Source organism: Filicampus tigris, chromosome 8, assembly GCF_054856515.1.
Source record: "Filicampus tigris isolate MCC_2025a chromosome 8, RoL_Ftig_1.0, whole genome shotgun sequence".
Taxonomy (NCBI): Eukaryota; Metazoa; Chordata; class Actinopteri; order Syngnathiformes; family Syngnathidae; genus Filicampus; species Filicampus tigris.
Window position 1 is genome coordinate 22,690,641 of NC_141224.1, and position 20,989 is coordinate 22,711,629.

Genomic DNA, 20,989 nt, shown 5'->3' on the forward strand with positions numbered 1-20,989 from the left:
TCCGCATGGGAGTTCATCTTGAGCGAAGAATATAGCTGAATGCATTGTTTACGTTGTTATAATCCGCCCCCGTCCAACAGCTTTCCGGTTGGATTTTTCTAACAATGAGAAATAGTGATGGTATGAAAGGGTATTTTACATCTTATGCATGCGCAGAAGATACTTTAATGGTCAGCGTTGCTGTCTGTCGTTGCGGTGTGTTTCGCCAGCGTGACGTTCCGACAGCCGGCTGGACGCCACAGGGAGTAAGTGTCTGTCACTGTTGGCGAACGTCGTTTTAATGTATCCAGGCCTTAACGCCTCCTCTACTCTATAAGTGTTTTTTTTTTTTTTTTTTTTTTAATGATCATGGTGACCAGCAGCATTTCTCAATGCAACGGCTGGTTGCTATGGAATCCCAGCGCAACGTAAGTAGAACCGTCAAATTGACTGGGACGCCGTAGTCAAAGGAATAATGACCCTTAACTATTTTTGTACTGTTTAATACCAGAAAATTCCTCCATAGTAATGGAATATATACAGAATTAGGAAACGTTAAGAGGCCAGGAGCATTTTATATCTATATATGCAGATTTATAACACATTTTGAAAACAGTCAAAATGACTGCTCTTGTACTCCTCGTGTTAATTTGTTCAGAACTGATAAACGTTGTTCTTTAGATCAGTGATTCCCAACCAGTACGCTGTGGTACATTTGTGAGCCGTGAGAGCTCATCAGGTGTTATATCCATGTCAATTATTTGGATGAAAATTTGTGTTTTCAAAAATAAAATGTTTTTTTGTTAATCGATCTATGCCAACTACATACAGTAACATTGGCTCTTCCACTAGATGACAGAAGATATATAATTAACCTGTTTATCCACTTTTTGTGAAGCATTTTGTTAAGTGTGTGCTGTGATGCTTTTTCCGATGCAAAATATGTGCCTTGGATCAAGGTTGTGAAACACTGCTCTAGATTTGTTTTGACCACAGATCAACCAGTCAATTTCTGCCTAATCAGAAGTTGACCCCAAAAGAGCAGCAATATTTCACTACTTTCCACCAATGAGGCTTTTGACAAATGTGTTTACACTTCACCAATCCATGGTTATTTGATTCAGTTGGTGCGCCTAAATCTGCACAGCAGGTAATGTGCAGGCTGTTAGATTTACCACAAAACGATGGCTTGCTAGCAGTAAAGATGACAGTGAAGTACAGTGGTACCTCTACTTACAAATGTCTCTTCATACGAAATTTTCAAGTTACGAAAGGCCTCAACAGGAAAATATTGCCTCTTGTTACGAAATAAATTTCAGGATATGAAAGGTAAAAATACAGTATGGGCTCCAGAGTTTCCTGAACGCAACATACTCATAGCTGCTCTGCCATTGGTTATTACCTAGCATCTTCCTGGCATCCCATTGGCTAAGAGGGACCTCTACCGTATGTGTCTATGTGTGTAGATAGACAGATAGATAGATATATATGTGATAGATATGTCTATGCAGCGTCCTCGCCATTCGCCCCTCGGGCCATGAGGTGTTCCGATAGTTTTACGTGAAATAGAAACGAGGAAAAGAAAAAAAAGGGAAAATCTGTTTTTTTGTTCATACAATCAAAGCAAGAGATAATAGAAAAGTATGAAAAAGGGATGCGTTTGGTTGATCTCGTTAAAGAATATGACCGTAATGTATCGGCAGTCACCACGTTATTAAATCACTTGTTTACAAAACACCAGGCAAAAACCACTTCTGAGAGAGAACATGAACCAAAGAGGGCAAAAAGCGATTAGGACAGCAATTAAAAGGTAAACGACCATCATTTTTATTCTTTACTCTAGTCTTTTTTTTTTTACATTATGCACAACTCTCATTTATTGTGCGACATGTATTTGTTACATGTTTTGATGCATTTTTATGCTTTATAAAACATCTATGTCTGAATATTGGGGGGCTTGGAACGGATTAGGGCATTTACATGGAAAACACGTCTCTACTTACAAAATGTTCTACTTAAGAGATTTCTTCCAGAACCAATTAATTTCGGAGGTAAAGGTACCACTGTATCAGTAAAAAAAAGTCATTCAAGCAAGGGGTCATTTCGTCTGAGTTAGCTTTTTATTAAACAGGAGGAAAGCTTTTGCTGAGGGAAAATTATATAAGGAAGCTATGTCATTTACAGTAATTTAGAAATTATAAAAATAGCAATGACAAGAATTCGAATGGAGTAGCTGTACTTTGTAATAGGAACCTTCTCAACAAGCGTTAGAAACCAAATACGTTTTATTTGCCATTTATTCCCTTGTTTGTACGGTGCAACAAATACAGGGCCCGCATGCAGCACTTGTCGGTAGAGGTTTCCCCTTCCTTATTCCTATACTGTAAAAGTCAAATGTTTAAGAAAAAATACAATCAAAGTGCAAGAACAGTCAGACTGACAACTTGCTGCTGTGTGTGACTAAGGGCATAGTCAGAGTAGGCCATTTCAACAGTGTTGCACGGGGCACAATTCTCCCTCCCACTTTTGCCCATTGATGGCTCACTGCTCTATAAAGTGTTTAGACTTAAGCCCGATGATGTGCCATGACTTCATTATTCAACCCTGTATTATTGCACATGTCCTGCATTTGTTGATTATATCTGCTCATTCTGTTTATTTCCGTTGTGCAAGGTGGGTGTCATACTGTAATTTATAACTGTAAAGAGGAGCGAGCACAGTAATTATGCAATATGACCAGGTGTAACATGGACTTTTTTTTTTACTTTTCTGATTCAGTCATCTTGATGTATTGTATCTGTCTGTTTATTTATTATACTGTTCAAGAGGTGGTTATCAAGAGGTGGTAACAGCAGGATCAGCAAATATATTACAGTAATTTTATGACATGACAAGCACCGCACCGATTGCCCAATGTGAGCGCATCCTAATTACAGTGCTACAAGTTCTGCCTTTAGACCGCTATGACACTGAACTGATGGAGATGTTCATATTCATGCACATGTGTAAATTAATTTCTCTTTTCTTTCCTTGCTGCATTTTGCATGCCAATTAACATTTTGTATGGATGTCTTTATCACTATTATTTGTACATAATGTGTAATTAAAGTATCTTATGATTGTAGATCATGGCTTGAAAAAGATTGTTGACCACTTTGCACAAATAAGATCAGACGCATAAATAGCATGAAGTTCGTTGGACCCTTTGTGGAGGCCTGGGTGTTTGAGAAATTCATAAGAAGATTGTATTCAACAGAGGTGGAACATGCGTGGTTAGGGTTAGACTTGCAGTAAGACGACAACATCCATTGTTTGTCTGAATATGGAGATAGACTGTTGCCATTCTGTGGATAAACATGCCCTCCTTAAAATTTCCAACAGTGATTTTCAGCTGGATTTGAATTAGTTCACTGTTGTATGATTATTACCCACACATTCTTTCCACTTGAGCACCCTCAACCACACCTCTTTAAAAGAAAGGGAAAAAAGTATGTGTTACGCATGAGAACAAACTGACAAAAGGAAGCAAAACAGAAAGGAGAGAAATGGCAGAATTTAATAAAGTTCAACAAGGCAGAAGGATTGCACAAGTGGTGAATAGCGACTCTGCTTTCTCCTCCTTTACAGCTTCTGCCTACTTAAACACTTTTACATGTGCCCCTTTATCTGCGTCTGCATTCTCAGGCCAAGGAATCACTTGACACAGAGGGACATGCTCATTTCGTTTTTTTTTTTTTTTAATGTTGACAAAGGATGGCCACCATCTGTGCAAACTGTCTGACTTTCCTGCTTCTACTACCATGAGTGTAAGCATCATGTCTGTCATATAACCTCATGTTGTCTGTCTTTGGGCTTTTATGTTTTTAAAATTGACAAAGAGCTGATATATATTTTCAGTAAACTGTCGAAAATTATTGTAACCACCATTCACTGTGGCATCAAGTGTTTTTGTTTTTTTCTGATTGTCATTATTTTAAGCCTACATTTGTCTTTATCTTGTGTTAACCAAAAACCTTTCACAAAGACCAACACAAAAAGGTTTTATGTTGTTTCAGTGGTATAGATGTTTGCATATGCCTTAAAAACAAAAGTGTTGAATGTTGACACATCAATAAGCCATTTTGCACCACTCACGAAAAGTTGATGATCCCCCAGCAGTAATACATTTATGAATAGACAAGTGCCTTCATCAAACCGGCAGGGGTGCCCATTAAAATAGAGAATGAACAATAAATCCACCTCAAAATGGGTTTCTGACTGAGGAATTGTTGAAAAAGCTATAATTTTCTGCTAAAACATGACATACTCACAAGGGCCCTTGCGAATCGACTTGTGTATGTGCGTATCTTTTCTGTTGTCTGAGATAAATGATTGCAAATGCATTCCGTGAGTCAATTTTTTACTCAAATGTTTTTTTTGTATTAATTTGATGTCATACTGTCCACATAGTGACTAATGACATTTTTGTGAGAACATCCAAAGTTATTTCTTCATGAAAATAATACTGAGCATACCGTATTTAGTTAAGTGTGATGGTTTCTAGTTATTGATCGTGCAGTGGTTGACTCGTCTGACTACAGTGTTGGCAGCATAGCCTTAAAGGTCTAGATAGACCAGAACGAGGTCGGCGAACAGTGACAGACACTTACCCCCTGAGGCGTAAGGCCGTCGGCACGTCTCGCTGGAAAAATACACCGCAACGACAGACAGTGACGCTCTGATCATTAAAGTACCTTCTGCGCATGCAGAAGATGTAATACCCTTCCATACCATCAGTGGCGGTAGTCACCATTTCTCATGGTTAGAAAACTCCAACGGGAAAGCTGTTGGCCGGGGGCGGATTATAAAAATGTAAACAATGCATTCGGCTATATTCTTCGCTCACGATGAACTCCCATGCGAAGTAAACCATCACGTTCGTGACACGGTATTGTGAAATACTTAAATTGTCAACCCTCGCTTGTAAGATTAAGACAGCGAAGACGTGCTCACTGTTTATCTACATTTTCACTTCCTGTTGGTGCTCCGAGCGCTGATTTGCTAGCTAACAGCCAATCAGAGTGAAGAAATGTCACGACTGGCGATGCAGATTGAACATGCGTAAACGGCCCCCAGACGCTTACCGACGAGTTACGACACTACGACGGTGCTCACTACACTAATCAGACGGCGCATTCAGACGCCACAACGCTTAACGACCTCCGACGTCGGTTTCGTCTATCTATTCCTTAAGTTCCCACTCAGTGAAAGAGTGAATGTGAGTCTGTCTCGATTTGTGCTGTGTGGTTGACTGGTGGCCAGTCAAGTGTGTTGACCGTCTTTCGCTTGAAGCAGGCTCGGAGTGGGTAATTTGGACAAACGGGTGATTTCCCGGTGGTCTTATATGAATTTGTGGGAAAAAAAACAATGCAAGAAAAGTAACAATTTATTAATTCAGCAAAGCTGGTGAAAACTATGAACAAAAGTACACAGTCGCAAAAAGAGATCACGGAGTGTGTGGCTGTATTTAAAGTACTCTGTTATTTAGTGTAAGGTGTACTAAATAATAATTAATGTATATTATATCCTCAAAGTATGCTGCTTAATATAGTCACAGTTTGCAGCCGTATCAAACAAAAATAAAATACAGTAGGAAAAGATGCAGTTTAGTCAACTGGACCAAGCCAAGAACGGGTGTTTTGTTGTTGTTTTTTTCAGCCGTAGTAGTAGTGAAGACAAACATGATATAAATTAATTACAATGATCGTTAATGATTCAGCAAATAATCAATCAATGAAACAAAAGTGATCTACTATTTCATTCTGTGACTGGCAGATGACATTTGGGCATCGGCATGCCTTTAAGATTCTGCAGTCTTTGAAAGCGAAGACATTCTTTGGTGCTTTGGCTAAGTAATAAAATGTCTAGACACCAACTAACATGAATTTCCCTTAAGAATTAGTGTCATCAGTGTGAGAGCTCCACTCTGTACTCTTGGGTGCTGTTTGAAATACCGTCTTTTAAATCAATGCTCACCTCCCCACGGTTGCTTTAATTGAGCTTGGTGGCATGCAGTCAAGACCTTTTGTCTTTTAAGGAAACAGGGTCAGGTTAGTCACTGATTTTTATTTATTTTTCTGAAAGCGAACACTGACTTTATGCTGCTGCAAAGTTTGGAGTACATGGGACTCACAAGTACACATGTGACTCACAAGATTTATAGGTACACCTCTGAAATCTGATGTCTAACACAGAATTGCAAACATAATTGTGTCATTTATTGTGTAATTGTAATTTTGTAGTTTAGTGACTTTCATTATTATTGCTGATTTTGTTTTGTATATATTATCACACTAAGCCTAAGTAAAAAAAAAATTAAAAATCACATTAATTGCCATAAGAAAATCTATCACATGAAGATCTTTTAAAGTGATGCACTTTTTATGCACTATTTTGATTATGTCGCTGTGTTGAATTGCTTGAAGTAGATTTTGAAGCATCATAAACGAAAAAGAGAGTAACACTCCCTCGCAGAATTCCCACAAAACAAATCTTTATATTTAGCCATTATTTTTCAGCCGAGTGTCTGTCCTGTGCTGGTAAGACTCCACTACATTTATCGTTCTGTCTTTTTCGGGAGTGTTATTGACAAAGTCAATAAAAGATGTCACTCTTCAGGCTGCTGATTGATTTAATGCATCAAATACAGACCACTTATTACAGCTTTGGACGGTATCTATGCTCCACCCTATTTTTGTAAATGTACTCAATTACTTTTCATTATGTACTCTCTTCTCCAGGTTTTCTATCTAAAAAAAGCCTGCCCATCTTGATACAACTTCCAAATTATTAGGCCTACCATATCATGTTTTTATTAATATCCTTTTAATCATTAACAATTATGTCAGCTCCTATAATAAATATATTATCAAACAAAACCGACACAATGATAACATCATTTCTTTAAAGGTGTACAATTGCACAAAATACAGCGGTCCAAATTATTCATCACAGTAGTCTTGTATATATATTTTTTTACATTTCATAAAGATTATTAAAAACAAAAGGTCTTTAATCACTTAAACCTGGGGCTCCTTAACGACTCTCACATCCATTGAAATTGGAGTCCATGGATCGTGTCTCCTTGCTAACGTTGCAGCTTTGTTGAGACATCCACCAACTCCAACCATCTGGACCATTGTGAATGAAACTGCAAATTAGACTTCATTCATTTCTGAGCCCACTGTAAACATTTTTTTCCTTGTGAGATTGGTTAGGGGTGGTCAAAATACAGCTTGATGCGTGACTGAAAGTCTTTGGAGGATCCTGCATTGAGAGCTTGGGAACCCAGAGCAGCAGAAGTTTTCAATACCTGCTTGCTGCTTTTATCTTAATACAAACCCAAATTCCAATAAAGTTGGAACCGAGGTTATTATAGTTAACTAAAATTGAAGAAACAGCTTCTTTAACGAAATAAAATAAAGAAAATGCTTTTTAAAAAATGAAAACTAACTGAAACTATATCTTATGTTCAAAATAATGCAAAAACAAAAAAAATGGCCTTCGTTTTCATCTTGACTGTTGTGTTTCGTTGATACTTTGAGTTTTTGAGATTTTTATTAGGATTTTGTTGATTTGGGATTTGGATCGTACCCCAGAATCCTTGCTATATTGTTTGTGTTCTTTGTAATAAATTGTGCTGTCCACCCTGCACTCCCGCCTGGCTTCACCTGATTCCCTGCATTTGGGCCCTCAACCCTTCCATATTTTGTCAGAACAGGTTAATTGGAATCGGGTCATAATTGGGTATAAAAGGAGCATCCCCAAATGTTGTTCAATTGTTCACAAGCAACGATGGGGCGAGGTTCCCTACTTTGTGAACAACCGCTTGAGCGAATAGTCTAACCATTTAAGAACAACATCTCTTGAAGAACAATTGCGGATTTAGGGATTTTATTATGTACGGTCCATAAGGATTCAGAGAATCAGGAGAAATCTCTGCACCTAAGCAGCAAAGCCAAAAACCAACATTGAATGACTGTGACCTTTGATCCGTCAGATGGCACTGCATTAAAAACTGATATCATTTGTGTAAAGGATATTGCCACGTGGGCTCAGGAACACTTCAAAAAGCCATTGTCAGTAAACACAGTTCATTGCTACATTTACAAGTGTAAATTAAAACTCTAACCGCAAAGCGAAAACCACATTATGTATCAACCTACACCTACAAACGCCGGAGTAATCTTTTTTCTTTTTCTTCCACAAAAATGGCCAAAGGTTTGTCTTTGGAGCAGATGACATTATAGGATTGCTCCACCTGACATGAATGTGCGCGAAAGACAGACTTAAATTGATGGAAGAATCTTTGCAGCACCCCAAAAACACAAAACATGTCTTTTTCCTCTTTAATACGTGGGAAAATATGACAGTTATTATTTTTAAAAAGAACTTTGAAACATTATTATGTTCATATACAGTACTTACTGCGCTCGTGATATTTTACCACTCATAACTAAATAACTAAGAAATGATGGAATATCTATTGGGATTAGATAGAAATAGAAGTAAAAATTCCCATCCTTATGCATGCCAGTATTATACTTCCTTTGTGTCAAAATATCATTTTCAATGAAACTTTTACGGATGCTTTACTCGAGATAACTTCATTTATGTCATACATTTTCTCGCATTACGTTTTTCTGAATATTGATAATTATGTCCTCCTGTTTGGATGTTGAGGCTTTTGTGTAATCTTTAAACTGGAAAAAAAAAAAGAAAGTGCTCGACTTAAATACTGATATGTTTCTGTCAGTGCCTGGATCCTCTAAATGGCATGGCAAACTGCCCCGGTAACCATGACTATGTGAGGGTTCAGGCAGACATTAATCACAAGGATTTAGGTTTCGCTCTGCTGTTTTATTTTTCAAAAAGACACTGAATCTCCCAGACATCCTTTATGAAGCTGATTTATGATGTTTAATATATTTGTGTGTAGATCACGGGCAGTTCCTCTGAGAGGTAACAGTTTATGAGGGGGGCAAGAGCGCATGTTGTAGTCTCTGTCAGCAGACTTTATGTGTGTTTGTGTCCAATGAATGCTTAAGGAAGAAAACACCAAAGTCTGTCTGTGTAAAAAATAATTTAACTTGTGGCACAAAAGCAATGAAATGGCTCACTGACATGTAACGGACTCTTGCGCATTGATGGTGTTTTAGTCTTATGTTGCTCATTTGAAAAGTCTGTTGTCATAATGAATGAATTACTGGCTGGCTGATGAATACATGCATTATAGATAATCTGAAGTAGTTTGCATTAAAGTGTCTGTTTGTTACAAAGTTTACATTTAATACCTGACAAGAATGCTTTGTTTTTTTCCTGTGTAGTCCAATTTCATAGAGGCTGTGCCTATAAGTACCTGAACATATTCAAGTAACTGCTGATAAAAAAAAAAAAAAAAAACGGAATCACGATATAATTGTTTTCCTTTTTGTTATTAATCAGTCAAGATATTGCTAATGGTGTGACAGAGTTGCATTGCATTCTGGGATGAGATGAAAGGTTGATGGTAGTAAAGCAGTGGCAATTTCACTTTTTTTCACAATTATCTGCTCTTTAGCCATCAGCTGGCAGGAGGTTGTTTCTACCATGGAATAATCAAGATGGCAATACCACATGGCAATGATGAAAAAAACAGTGTTCAGACAATAGGTACAAATTTCCAACAGACTTTTGATGTATAAACACTATGATTCCATTCTAACCATGGCCTCTACTGCATTTGGAAACAAATAAAACACACGCAAAAACAAGAATTTAATAGCCTTGAAGAGACAGCTGTGTTGTGAGTGCACTTCAGCTCCTTCAAGAGTGTGCGTTCTAGCGTGTGTGTGCATACGCACAATTGTGGCCTACCTATGAGTTTGAGCAGGCTGATTGGTTACAAATTGTGATCGCAGTCCAACTGTCTATTTAACTATTTTAAACTACAACTGCAGACCTCCCACCAGGCAGAACAAACACATTTCAAATCTTTTTACCATACCACTGGTAGTGTAGGGGTAAATGCTGCTAACTTACATGCGGGTGCCAATGGTTCAATTCACTTCCATTAACCCACTTCCTAGTCATGAATGGTCCAAAGCCTGGATTAAAACATAGAAAAATACATAAATAAATAAAAAATAAATGGATTGATACTTAATACTTTTAAGGCTGTTATGTTGCTGCATGGTCACACCAACCAGGCTGCCCTTTTGTAGTAGACAAAATGACTACAATTTAAAGATTGTAATCTTCAATGTTTCACCAACATTCCAAGGGTCAACAGACTTCTGTCATTGAGTGGAAAATATTTAACCCCTTTTTGATCTCCATAATAGGAGCCATGTTTCTTCTCATAGCATTCCCCTTGCCTCTCCTTTCCTGCTTGAGCAAGCTGGCAGGCGGCAGCTCCTTTGCTCCAGCAGCGTGTCCTCCTCCTCATCCTCCTGTGTGATCAAGCCTGCAGCACTTGTCATCTCCCTTGTGGCAGTGTAGATTCTCCAATTTTTGGGTTAATTAATCAAAAATGATTTCTTTTCTCATTAGCCATGCAGCTGGTTTGCAATCTGCAAAATCAATGTTTTACAGATGTTTGCCTGAGTTTTGTTTTTCAAGCCTGCGCTGATTTTTATTGGGCATAGATTTAAGAGGCTGCTGAGGGATTCTGAGTTAGCGCAACCACACACAATCACTCAACACACACGACCAAAGACAAACTAAGTGTACGTTATAGTCACATGGCGAAAATACAGCCACCGTGAATCGAGTGAAGGCAAAAACACGCTTCTGACTTTCATTCAGCACTTGCAATCTTGGTTGACAAAGCAGTGTTGAACATAAACTGTTCATCTAACAGATAGCAACAGCAGTTCCGCGCCGTTTCTCCATTTTGCCTCTCCTTTATTGGCGCGATTGTTGACAAAGCCAGGGGGTTGAGCCACACACATTTTCGCTCTGGGTAGCACCCTTTAATCTCGTAACAGCTTCTGGTTCTAGTTCCTGTTGGTTGTAAACAAATGTAATGTTGCATTTCCTGCAGTCTAGACATAACATCCAACTTGGCAGAACAGGAGAGGCAAGCATGTGCAACTCAATGACTGGCATACTTTGGCACCAAACCAAGTATGAAGGGTACATAAAGACACTGGAATGAATAAAGAAAGACATTAAGAGAACAAGATAAGCGTGGGAATCTTGGAGTTTTGCAAATTTGGTGGATGTTATATTGGGGGGACAGGGGGGTGTAATGCTGAGCCAATCCCTGTTGACATTGGGCGGAAGGCGGACTACAACCTGGACTGGTCGCCAGTCAGTTGCAGGGCAAGTATAGAGACAGACAACCCTCACTATCACGTTCAGGCTGTCCCTGAGTGAGAACTGAACCCGCGCTGCCTCCACCAAAGTCAGGCCAATTATGTACAACTACACCATCAATGACGGATGTTTTGTCCAGTTTAATGCTGCATTTTGAATCGATTGTTGAAATACATCAAAGCCATTTTGGCATAGATTTGTAAATAAATCCCTTCAGTAAAGTTTTTGTAATAAAGAAAAAATGACAATGCAACGGCATGCGCATGTATTTTAGTGCATGTGTGTCTGTGTGTTCCCAGCCACCGTTCTGCTCAACTACACAGGAAAAGGAAGATGAAGCAGAGGAGCAAAGGAGCCCAAACAGAAATTATTATTGATTTAATCACATAATCAGCCGCAAACACTTGAGGCTAGATAGCAAATCCATAATAGCCTCCCCACATAACCACCCTTACAAATTTACCATCAAAGCCCTCTGTGCACACACAGCAAACAGAGGAACCAGGGGTCACCTTCAGTCGACAGCAAAATATTGACATTCCTAATGCTTCTATATGTTTTTGAGTTAAGCATTATCAATCACTGATAAGAGCCTTATGCTTCTAAAGCATAACTCCTATGGCAGAAGGATTACAGCATCACTTTTTCTTGAATAACCTTAACATACCTTTTCAGACAAAGCAAGAGCAAGGTAAAAATCAATGTTGTCACAGATGTTAGTTCAATGTGTCTGCAGATTAGACACAGGAATACTATTCAAAGTTATATGATGTGGCGATTTGTTTGATTACAAAAAAAAGCTTGCAAGACACATATGCGAATTAAATGTGTGACCAGTTCAGTTTAAGGTAAATAAGCATTTTTTTATTTTTTTACTTTTTTGGGGGGGCGTCATTATAAGAAGCTAGAGCAGGGGATCGCTAAGAAAATCAGGATTCAGTCAAATTTCCTCTAGGCAAAGGAATTGCATTTTGTCATCCAACTGACGTTAAGTAAAACAAAACAAACAAACAAACAAACAAACAAAAAGATACATTTCTATGAACAATATTCCAACAGCATGTCTTCTTCACTCTGAAGTGAACTAAAAATACACTTCTTAAAAGTATTTTATACTATAATCAAGTCAAATTAAAGACAACAGCTTCTCTTTGGTTGCACCCGCTTGAAGATTTGCTGGCTCTATTTTGTCATTGGTCGGAATCTCATTCACTGTTCATGCATTGGCCGGTCTATGTGCCAGTCAATCCACTGATTGTTTGGCTGTGCGAAAATATTCATGAGACATCACTCATGTTGACGACACAAATCATCTGATTTCCCTCAGCTCTGGTTGGCCAGTTTACAGGAGTACATCCAGTGCCATTTTTTTCTAGAACTAACTTAGAGCCAAACGCATTGAAATAATCAACATGTGGCCAGTAGTCCTCTTCTTTTTCAGTTGTTCCCTCCTGTGGGGTTATTTTTACTTGGATGTGCTGATTATTAAAATAATCTGTCCATAAAGTATGTGTTGTTTTGGCAATGTTGTTTTGTTCAAATGCATTACTCAAACAAGAAGAGTATTTTACTTTGCTAGTTTTTGAACAGCATGATCTTCTTGATAATTATTGAATCCCCCAAGATCATCACCCATATCATTTGTCTAACTCCCGATGAGAATTTGTAACAATGACACAGATTTAGATTTTAATACTCCCTCAACATCCGTCTCTCCAGTCATCTATCTATTAGCTCGCCTATCCTTGGCCATCCTGCCCTGGGCAATGGAAGCCTAATTGTTTACCAAAGGGTTGCGGCTCATTTGCTCCTGGAGATTGGGCCTAATTAACACTAACTTGTCTGAACACAGAGGAGTGCTGTCCACTCCGCTTTAATCTAATCTGTACTCTTTCAAAAATAATGAGATCATTTACACCTCATTAACGGGCAATGTAATGTCTCGGCATTAATCATAATGATTGCTTATCATTTCACTTTGCAATATTATCTCCTCTAATGAAACTGTTCACACAACTGCCAAGTGGGCCTTAATTGGTCGTGTAAAATCACAGAGTACCCGGCAGATTGTCACTACGTGTGAAGTTCTAATTTGCATCGATGGGAGGGGGAAACATGGGGGTGTGTGTCAAAGTGAGGTGGGGGCTTGGTGAATGGCATCAAAAGGGGCAATGGCAAACCTGCATTTGGAAACTGTCACGTTTCCGGGATGGAGGACCCAAATGCAGGGAGGCAGGAGAAGCAGGGGGTACTGAAGAAAATATTCATTAACAAAAACGAGGACGAACAAATCTTGAAAAGTCCAAAACTCAAAGTAGCAAAGAACCACTAAGAAACAAAACACAACACTGCGAGAAACAAAACAACCTGACAGCGACAATGATCCGACAAGGAGAGAACAAAAACTAGGAACTTGAATACAAGCATACTGACGAGACAACGAGAAACAACTGGTCGAGACACACAAGGTAGGAGGGAGCTGATTGGCTAATACAAGGGGGTGGAATGCAGACAGGTGGACACAATCATTGACGAGACGGACAGAAATACTGAGAAAACAAAACTAAAAAAGCCCAAACATAACAGAAACATACGTGGATAAACAATGGAGTGAGGGAGAAAAGGAATGATAGGGTGCCATGTAGTACACACAAACTCTCTTTACATCATTTCAACATTCCATTTAGAATTGCTCACCTTTTGCCATATGATCTATGTCAGTGTGACATTAGATGACAATACCTCCAGTCTGATGGCTGCTTTGGGCTAGCACACTGAGAGCAAGGTAAGACAAATATGAATGCAAAACTGAAGGTCTGTACTATACACTTTTCTGGGCTACTTCATTTTCATCCAGTTGGTTACCTCTTACATGTCTGGCTCTCCAGGAGTAATAAACTGCTCAAACCAGTTAGTACATACCATCCCTCTCCAGCATATGACCCACCTAAAGAGGCCATGCTTGACTGCAAGCAGCATCATTGAGGCTGCTCGGTACCCCGGCTCTTCTGGCTTAGGAGGGCTTAGGTGTGGATGTCATTTGCTCCTTCTCCTTGGTCAGAGTGGCTATAGCTACTAATTGTGGTTCTTAGTGAGTTGAGCCAAGGGGAGAAGTTTGCCCAAATTGAAATCTGAGCAGCGTGTCAGAGATTTGGGACAACTGCCGCATGAAAAGGAACTTTTGACTCATTTCATCATTCACTGTCAACTGCCTATGCCAAATCTGGATCAGTTCCTCTTTATTTCATTTCACTGTTTAGTAAAAGGGTGGCATGTTTCAGCTGTGGAATCAACCCAAAATTAGGTTGAGGTTGAGCGATTGAATATATGTTAATACGACATTTCCACAGCCACCAAGACTGGTCCAATATCATTAAGAATTATTTGTCCGCTTTAGAAATAGAAAAGTTGTGATTTTTTTGGTCAGTAATGACGATGCATTGAATCCAAGGGGAAAATGTACAAGCCACAAAGCCAATTTACCGCCACTGCAGTATATGAAAGGCCCTTGTTAACATCCATTATGGAGTCGGAATCAAACGCTTGCACTGGCATCGCCACGCGCTGATATGATTTATTCCCTCCCCGAGGACCTTTCTAATGAACAGAGATGTATGCTCAGCTGCCCCGTACATGTAACCTCTGTGTGCTCTGCGGCTTGCCGTGCTGTAATATGATAAGTGTCTTGTCGATAGCTTGTATGATATGCTAATCATACTAAAACACCGCGCCTCAGGCGGTCCCCCTGTTTATTTATGAAGGTTTGACCTGAGGGAGAGGAATAATCGGCTTTTCTCTGAACTCTCTAACCCCGGGAGCCAAGGGAACTGCCAATCACACACATATGAGTCCTATATTTCCTCCACCTCCTTTTCACACTCACTCTCCTCGACCTATAGGTTGAAACGACAGATTTATGAAAACTGCATTGCCATTTTTCCTTCCCACTGTCAAGTGCTCTAATCATGAAAGTATTTATAAATTAGGAATGACATAAACAAGTTGTTGGACATTATACTGCAGGACAATTCAAACTCCTGTGAATTAACCCTTTTATTTCCATGATGAGAAAAAGGAGAAAAATGTGTTGATCTGGTGAATCCTGGCGTTTTTAATGCAATAGTTTAAAAGGTTTTTAAACTTGATAATAAATCTTTTTTTTCTTCAGACATTTGACATTAATATGGCACAACTTATACCAGAATTTACTGCAGGGAAGTAACTAATTGTATGACCCCCCCCTTGCTTGAGTACACTTGGCGCCGCATTCAGAAACTAACTTGCAAGTTAACGTGCAAGAACCTCATGCTTGACTTCACTATTGCCCTATAAAAAAAAAGAAACATGGGCTCCATGCATGAAATGACCCTCGCAGAAGGGTAACTAACTACAGTAAATGGATACTATAATTATTTTTGGATAATGTGTATACACTTGGGATCCCCTTATCAGGTAACTTTCTGGGATACCTGGGGCCCAACATTTTTAGTCATCCAAATTCCTGTGTAAATGTGTAACAATTTTTATTTTCTGAATCCTCCTTTTTTGATTTCAGAGCATTATAAAAATGTGCAAATGCGAGTCGGGGTGGAACACAAAAAGTCTGCGCTCACGCTTTGCATCTGTGAGCTTCGGAACAAAGGTTTGTTTGTGTGCCTCAATCACTCTTGGTCATGAAAGCAGACACTTGAAAAAAAGTCCTTCTCTTTTTTTTCCCTTTTTTTTCCAGGGAAACACTCTAAACCAACATCCTGGGTATAAATTTGCAAAACGCAATACAGGCCTGATTGTGTGTCGAGTGGATGTGGGGTGCATACGAATAGAGCATGTGCCCCTTCCTCTGTCCTCCTCTGCCTCCAAATAGTACAACTCTTTCTCCCCTCTCCAGTCTTCTGATGCAGCCAAGTAAGTAAGTTAAAAAAAACTCTGCAACTTAATTGTTTTCCTCGTTACAGTACTGAACTCTGAGTTTTTGTTTCACTTCCACCAGTAAGCCAGCAACCGTTATAGACAAACGTAATCTTCGATGCAGAAATTATTTTCCACATGACACCAACCTGTCCTTGGTTCGAATGTGTGAAAAGTATAAAATTCTATTTTTAATTGATATTTGTATCTTGTCCTTTTTTTGTGCAATATTCGCATCTTCCCATTTTGCTGTGCCAAATGGCAGCATAGTTACATGTACACAGTCTGCAGCATGGGACTATGTCGGGGAGAATGTGAATGGCTGGGAACAAGTGAAGTCTTGGCACTGTCAGCAGGTCAGCTTGAAGCCCTCTCATAGCCCAGCCCTCAGGACCAGGTGTTCCCTGTATTCAGATGATACAATTATTCATAGACTCCCTCAACTGGAGTATTAAAACTAGAAATTTGCAAGTGAATGCTGATATAATCCTGGAAATATATGTCTCCATTAAAAAGTATCCCATTTAAAGGAACAAGACGGTCTTTGTGTGAGGCTTTATGTATATTTATCAAGGCACTAAAAGGGGGATTCAGTGGGGGGGTATGGTGGGGATGGGGGTCGGGGGGGTAAGGGAAGGGATAGGGGGTAGCAGGGCAGACTTTCCAACTGTTTACATGTTAATTTCAAACTTAACAGCCCTTGTCCTGGAACTATTTATACACCAAATGCAAATTGATTTTTTTTTTTTACCCCTTTTGTTATGGTGTTTTCTGGACACTTGACTGTTGAGAAAAAATGCTAATGTGAATGGATGGAAAGTTTGGATTCAAGCAGCTATTCCAGTTTGTTCTAGCATGTCTCAGTTTCAGGCCCTGCCTCACACATCAAACTTTATGAAGTCTCGAAATTATCACAAGGAGAGCTTCTTTGGATATAGAAAGGATTATTGTTTGGATTATTGGGAGAATACGATGGTGCACATTTTTGTAAGAAAGTGACATGTCCTAGTGAAAACCGAAAAGAGCACTGTTCATAATGGTATGTAGTCCCTGTAATTGGTAATTATCACAGACATTTGGTGTGCGTGTGTAGGGACGTATACAGTAATTGCTCGTTTATCGCGGCGAATGGGGACCAGAAGTCCCCGCGATGTGAAAAAGTGAAAAAGAGGTTGTAGGAAGTTGAGGAAGTAGAGGTTGACTTATCATATAACATTTTAAAAACAATAATAATAACAATATTTATTTTAAAGTTTTATTTTGGGGGTATTTATGCCTCTATTACCCCCCGACATGACCCTTCGAAATACTTGTTACGGAACGAATTTTACTTTAAAAATGCAAAATGAAGAATAAATACCAACCTGCAGGCTGTAAGAGGAACGTGAGCTGCAACAGCGGCAGCATTACCATGGAATGTTAGCTAATAACTATGGTAAAGTTTTCATGTTCATCCTAAAATTGGCTTACCTTAAATAGAATGCCATGGTGCCTTTTATCCAAAGGCACACTCCTGGTGTGATGCACTTTTAAATGCTTGTCGTCGTTGTTGTGCAAAGCGAAAGTGTCATTACTTCTGCTGCTGCTGTTGCTGACGTTTCTTCTTCGTTGTCATCTTCTTCTCTCTTTCCTCGAAGAAGAAGCACGGTCGCCGGAACTAATCATGGCTTAACTTTCTCTTTGCACAATAACATCAACAAGGTCCTTTGGATAAAATGCAACACGGGATTCTAGCTAAGGTGAGCTGTTTTAAGACAAACTTAAGACAAAACTAACAAACACTTTAACATTTTATTTATCAACGTTACGTCGTCCTTGTCGTGTTTGCCAGCTGGCTGAGCGCGCTCTGCTCACAGATTTTGAACACAGCTGTTTACTATCCGCTTATCCGGCCTGACTGACTAACTAATTTGAATAAAGTAACGAGTTTCCGAACAGAACGTTGTTCAAAAGTGCTATTTGTTTGTTAGCGTGGACGAGACTAGCGAGAGGCTGCGATGATGCACACCCAGTCAGCTCATGGGATGAATCCACTCGTGCTCTCATTGGTCATCTCGCACTGGGAACCAATCATGCGCCTTTTGAGTGCCCGCGGGTATGTACAAAGCCTCAGAGTCACCTCATCTTTTTGAAACGCATATTTCTGCAATATGGCTGCCGATATAGCTGTATTTTTCATTTTTATTTTTTGATGAATACTTTTTGAAAACCCTTGATACACTGAGGCCTCGAAACTCGAACCATGAAGTGGCGAGGGATTACTGTATAGGCTTGGCGATGAGGCCGCTGCATGCAGCACATGCGCAGATCTGCACACTAATTTCCAAATGTAATTCAGTGGCTTTGTAATGGTGAAATATTGACTCCATGAGCTCCATCTTCATGGTCAGTGCAGCTGTGCTCAAGCATAAAATCTGTCATATCGTGAATTTGTGCAAGCGCAAGCCTCTCTATATGCATTTGTTTTGGGAATTTGGTACATCTCTTTGCAGGAAGTTCCGTCTGTCCTCACTATACTGGGAGCGGGCTGAGAAGTGGCTCATTTGCATGAGACATGTCCAACATCTCAAAGTAGGCTAATGTCAGAGAGCCGAAAAAAATAGCATGTTAAAAATGGCTTTCCCTGCATAAAATTCTGTCAAATATTTTTTCAACTGCCCTGAACAGTGTGGATCAGATACCCTAAAGATTAAATTTGCGCTTTAACACTTTCAAAATCCCTCAAAGATTGAATGTAACATTTCGTTGCTAGTGCTGGTTCTGCTGGCGCTCACCTCACTAGGGGTGTGCAGATCGATCCAAATATCGATAATATAGATATTACGCAAGTACTTGGATTGGATCGATACGATTGTCTCGGGATCGATACTTCACTCAAAGCGCCGCTTCTCCCCCCCTTTCTCTCTCGCCCAGTGCCTCCTGCTACTATCTGAGTCTCTGCCTGAGTGAGTGACTCAGGCACACTTTTAGCCCCTCCCTGGCAGAGGGTGACGCGAGAGTGAGAGAGCGTCCGGAACCTAAAGCAATATAGAGCCAAACAAGAAGCGGAGCGCGGTGTGGACTTTTTTTTTTTTACAACAACAGAAAAGGACAGTGCCAAGTGTGATTTGTGTAATAAAGTGCTCCGCTACTGTGGTAACACCACAAATTTACACAAACATATGAAAAAAGCTCACCCTACAGAGAGCAACGAGCTACAAGCCACGTTGAGGGAGGAGGAGGAGGGGGCAGATCCCCAAGCCAGAACACCCCCGCGGACACAGAGACAACGTACTCTGGCAGAGCCTTTTCAGCCCAAAAAAATCAACACTAGTTGTTGTAATAGAAGTATTTAATTTTTTATACTGTTAAAGGTTTTTACATTGTATTGTTTATTTGCACTTTCTGACTTTATTTTCAAAATATTGTGCAATGGAAGGTATTCTAGTTGTCAACTTGACATTGTTATATTTGTATTTTCGTTACATTGCTGCTTTTTTTGGTTCTCTCTCTCTTGACTTTTGTTCTGAAAGTTATTTAATGAAACAATAAAACATTATGTATGTATATATATATATATATACATATATATTTATCTATACCGCTTATCCTCACAAGGGTCGTGGGGAATGCTGGAGCCTATCCCAGCAGTCTTCGGGCAGTGGTCCACTGGTTAGCACATTCGCCTCACAGTTCAGAGGTCGTGGGTTCGATCCTGGCTCCAGCCTCCCTGTGTGAAGTTTGCATGTTCTCCCGTGCCTGCGTGGGTTTTCTCCACGTGCTCCAGTTTCCTCCTACATTCCAAAAACATGCTTGGTAGGTTACTAGGTTGGACACTGTAAAATTGCCCCTAGGTGTGATTGTGAGTGCGGATGTTTGTTTGTCTCTGTGTGCCCTGCAATTGGCTGGCAACCAATCCCGCCTACTGCCCGAAGACTGCTGGGATAGGCTCCAGTTCTCCCCGCGACCCTTGTGAGGATCAGCGGTATAGGTAATGGATGATAATGGATATATACATAATATACAAACTCAAGGGGGATCATAACATTTCCAAGCAAAAAGTATCTGTATCGTATCGGTTTTGGCTGATACTACCCTGTATTTACTTGGTATCGGATCGATACCAAAATTCCCAGCATCGCCCACGCCTACACCTCACTACTTGGGACATTTAGAGTCCAATATGATTTTATATATTTACGTGGCTGCTTTGTGAATGTTTTTTTGAAAATTGGGCCCAGTGAAAGACAGACAAAAACATCATGCCTTTCACAGAGGTTATGTTCTGAAAACCACAGCTAAATGTGAACATTTGCAAATAACGGACTCTACCTCTTCTAACTTGTTTTTTTCTATCATTTAACACAAATTATCCCCTCACTATTTAAATATATGCTATGCCCTCACATGAATAAATATACTGTACATACTGGAACTCATTTTAACTGCAGATTATTTACAGCATTCAAGAAACAAAACTTTAAGTGATGATCATTATTTGTAGCATACTGCATACATTACATACCACATACATGGTTATATGGAAACTATTGTGGTGATTCAATTCAGAGTATATTTCATTGCAGTTGTAAATGGTAAACCTGGATCTGGTATCAATCTTTTTTTTTGGAGAAATTAGCAATTTTTTGTTCTCCCAATTCCTGACCTGGTGTTGTAATGTAATGACAGCACACACTTTCCAAATATTAAATAAATGACTGTGAAGCTACATTTTTTAATTTATTCAGCTTATGTTTCACACACTCTATTTCCCTGCCCAGTGCAA

The 20,989-nt window shown here is 39.5% G+C and overlaps 1 long non-coding RNA gene across 2 annotated transcripts in view; it reads left to right on the plus strand.

Moving 5' to 3' along the window:
• LOC147144101 (uncharacterized) overlaps positions 1 to 16,350 on the plus strand; it is a 37,623-nt gene extending 21,273 nt beyond the window's left edge. Inside the window, exons 1-3 of one of the 2 annotated variants that reach the window (XR_015087921.1) lie at positions 13,856 to 14,101; positions 15,872 to 15,958; positions 16,046 to 16,350. This is a non-coding gene — a long non-coding RNA (uncharacterized LOC147144101). Of the gene's footprint in view, positions 1 to 13,855; positions 14,102 to 15,871; positions 15,959 to 16,045 lie in introns of those variants that run through there. The other variant, XR_015087922.1, reaches the window with a different exon arrangement.
• The last annotated feature ends 4,639 nt before the right edge of the window (positions 16,351 to 20,989 follow it).